Raw genomic sequence first — 3,990 nt, 5'->3', positions numbered from 1 at the left:
GGGCCTGCAAACCAGAGGATTGTGGTTCAATTCCCCGTCAGGGCACATGCCTGGGTTGCAGGCCAGTTCCCAGCAGGGGACGCACGAGAGGCAACCATACATTGATATTTCTCTCCCTCTCTCCTTCCCTTCCCCTCTAAAAAAAGATAAATAAATAAAATCTTTAAAAAAAGAGAGAAAGAAAAAAAACTGACTTTTTTCTTTGAAGTCGTTGAGAGGCTGTGAAGAAACAAAGCACTTAAGGAACAAGTAGTTGTTAAGCTCCAGGATGACCTAGCCAGGGGTGTCTGTTCACCACTGTTTCCACTCTCTAGCACATAGCATGATGTGCTTGCAGGCATTCAGCATCCACAGAATAATGACCAAGCCAGGACGGGTAGAAGAAGTGAACAGGATTACAGAAAAGAGAAAAGGTATAATACCCAAAGGTAGCTATCCAATGAAATAATTAATATTAGACATTTAGTTATATTATGTGCACTGATTATGGATTTTGTATCATTGTCACTTTCCTAAATATGTTATAGAAGGAGAAGAGTGTTTGATAATAGGGTAATACTAAATGCTTTGGTTTAACTATGCATAAAAAATTTAAAGTTCATTTTAGGTACTCAGGACAGAAACATAAATAATACTTTTAGAACTCTTTTTAAATTTAATTTTTATAGTATTTTTATTACCATTTAATCCATTACCCTCCTCCCCCCAGCAATCTGCACACTGTCATCCATGTCCCTGAGTCTTTTTTACTGTTTCCTCAATCCTTCCACCCTCTGACCCCCTTCCCCATAGCTGTCATCTGTTCTCCATCTTAGGATTCTGTCTCTATTTTGCCTGTTAGTTCAGTTTGTTCATTAGATTCCACATATGGGTGAAATCAGATGGTATTTGCCTTTCTCTGACTGGCTTATTTCACTAATCTTAATGTTCTCCAGGTCCACCCTTACTGTTGCAAAGGGTAAAATTTTCTTTTTTCTTATAGATGAGTAGTATTTCATTGTGCAAATGTCCCATAATTGCTTTATCCACTCATCTATTCATGGACACTTGGGCTGCTTCCATATCTTGGTGATTGTAAAAACCATTGTAATGAACATAGGGGTGCTTATGTTCTTTTGAAGTAGTATTTTGGGTTCCTTTGGATATATTCCCAGAAATGGGATTGCTGGGTCAAAAGGCAGATCCATTTTTAATTTTTTGAGCTCTCTCCACACTGCTTTCCACAGAGGCCGCACTAGTCTGCATTCCTACCAATAGCGCAAAGGGGTTCCTCTTTCTCCACATCCTCACCAGCATTTGTTATTTGTTGATTTATTGATTATAGCCATTCTGACAGTGAAATGATATCTCATTCTTTAATTTTCACTTCTCTGTTGATTAGTGACATTGAGCATCTTTTCATACGTCTATTGGCCATGTCTTTGTCCTCTTTGGAGAAGTGTCTATCAAGGTCCTGTGACCAATTTTAACTGGGTTGTTTGGGTTTTTGGTGTTGAGTTTTGTAAGTACTTTATAAATTTTGGATATTAACTGATACGTTCCCCCATTCTGTGGGCTGTCTTTTTATTTTGTGGATGTATTTCTTTGCTGTGCAAAAACTTTTTAGTGTGATGTAGTCCAATTTGTTTATTTTTTTCTTCTGTTTCCCTTGTTGGGGAAGATATACCAAATAAAAAAAATCTATAAGCAATATCCAAGATTTTGCTGCCTATGATTTCTTCTATGATTTTTACAGTTTTGGGTCTAACATTTAAGTCTTTGATCCATTTTGAATTTACTCTCTGTGTGCTATAAGAAGGTAGTCTAATTTCATTTTTCTGCATGTATCTAATTTTCCCAACACCACTTACTGAACAAACTATATTTAGCCCATTGAGTATGCTTGCTTCCTCTGTCAGATATTAATTGACTATCAAGGTATGGGTTTATTTCTGGGCTCTCTATTCTATTTCATTGACCTATGTGCCTGTTTTTATGCCAGTACCATGCTCTTTTGATTACTATGACCTTGTAGCGTAGTTTGATATTAGGTAGCATGATTCCTCCAATTTTGTCCTTCTTTCTCAGGATTGCTGTTGCTATGTGGGGCCTTTCATAGTTCCACATTAATTTTTGAAATATTTGTTTGAATTCTATGAAACATATCATCAGAATCTTGATAGAAGTTGCTTTAAATCTATATATTGCTCTGGGTAGTATGAACATTTTAATGATGTTTATTCTTCCTATCCACAAACATGGCATGTGCTTTCATTTATTTGTATCTTCTTCAATTTCTCTCTTCAGTGTCTTATAATTTTTCCTATAGAGGTCTTTTACATATTTGGTTAGGTTTATTCCTAGGTTGTTTTTTTTTTTGAAGCAATTGTGAGTGGGATTTTCTTATTTTCCCTGTTAGTTTGTTATTGGCATGTAAAAATGTAACTGACTTCTGGATATTAATTTTGTATCTTGCTACTTTGCTGAATTAATTTATCAGTTCCGGTAGTTTCTTGGTAAAATCTTTGGAGTTCTCTATGTACAGTATTGTGTCATATATAAATAAAGACAGTTTTACTTCTTCCTTTCCAACTTGGATGCCTTTTATTTCTTCTTCTTGTCTCATTGCTGTGGCTAGGACATCCAGTGCTATGTTGAATAAGAGAGGTGAAAGTGGTCATCCCTGACTTGTTCCTGATCTTAAAAGGAACACTTGTAGCTTTTGCCTATTGAGTATGATGCTGACAGTGGGTTTGTCATATATGGCCTTTATTATGTTTAGGCATGTTCCCTCTATTTCTACTTTGCTGAGAGTCTTGATAATAAATGGGTGCTGGATTTATCGAAAGATTTTTCCACATCTATTGATATGATCCTGTGTTTTTTATCCTTCATTTTGTTTACGTGGTCAATCACATTTGATGACTTGAGAATGTTGTACCAACCCTGCAATCCTGGAATTCCACTTGATCATGGTGTATGATCTTTTTGATGTGTTGTTGTATCTGGTATGCTAATATTTTGTTGAGGATTTTAACATCTCTATTCATCAGGGATATTGGTATGTAATTTTCTTTCTTTGTAGTGTCTTTATGTAGTTTTGGAATTAGGATAATGCTAGCCTCATAAAATAAGTTTGGGAGCCTTCCCTCCTTTTGAATTTTATGAAATAGTTTTAGAAGGAGAGGTATTAGTTCTTCTAGGAATATTTGGTAAAACTCACCTGCGAGGCCATCAGGTCCAGGGCATTTGTTTGTTGGGAGTTTTTTTTATTATTACTTCAATTTCATTAGGTGTAATCTGTCCATTCAGATTCTCTGATTCTTCCTGATTTATTTTTAGAAGATTGTATGTTTCTAGGAACTTACCCACTTCGTCCAGGTTGTCCAGTTTGTTGGCATATAATGGTTCATAATATTTTCTTATAATCCTTTGTATTTCTTTGGTGTCAATTGTTATTTCTCCTCTTTCATTTCTGATTTTATTTATTTGGGTCCTTTATCTTCTTCTTTTGATGAGCCTGATTAAAAGTTTGTCAATCTTATTTATCTTTTTGAAGAACCAAGTCTTAGATTCATTGACCTTTTGTATTTTTTTTAAATAGGGGACACTTCACAAATTTGCATGCCATCCTTGCACAGAGGCCATGCTAATTTCTCTGTATCTTTCCAATATGTCCTGCCAGAGAGAGCACTAGAATTCTTATTAAATGTGATAATCATACTATGAAAGTACAAGGGTGACAATTTAGTCAGTTACCATCCTCAGAAAAATGTGTTAGGTTGCCTCCAAATTAGACTTCAATCTTCTGTGAGGCTATAATGATACTAACTAAAGGGACTTATCTAAGAAAAAAGAAGATCGAAAATATGAACAGTGAAAGAACAGCAAACTCACAGTTATTAACAACCACACCTAAAACAAAAGCAGACTAAGAGGACAGCTAGATCAGGAGCAGAGCCATAGAAATGGAGATCACATGGTGGGTTAGCAACAGGGGAGTGGGAGGAG

General features: G+C 35.7%; 1 pseudogene; it reads right to left on the bottom strand.

The window, feature by feature from the left end:
* Window positions 1-3,575: 3,575 nt before the first annotated feature.
* On the bottom strand, window positions 3,576-3,671 carry LOC118975477 (uncharacterized; annotated as a pseudogene).
* Window positions 3,672-3,990: the final 319 nt, after the last annotated feature.

The sequence above is a fragment of the Sturnira hondurensis genome, unplaced genomic scaffold, assembly GCF_014824575.4.
Source record: "Sturnira hondurensis isolate 20B ecotype Veracruz unplaced genomic scaffold, ASM1482457v3 Scaffold0001509, whole genome shotgun sequence".
In the NCBI taxonomy this organism is placed as follows: Eukaryota; Metazoa; Chordata; class Mammalia; order Chiroptera; family Phyllostomidae; genus Sturnira; species Sturnira hondurensis.
This window is presented reverse-complemented; position numbering and strand designations above follow the sequence as displayed.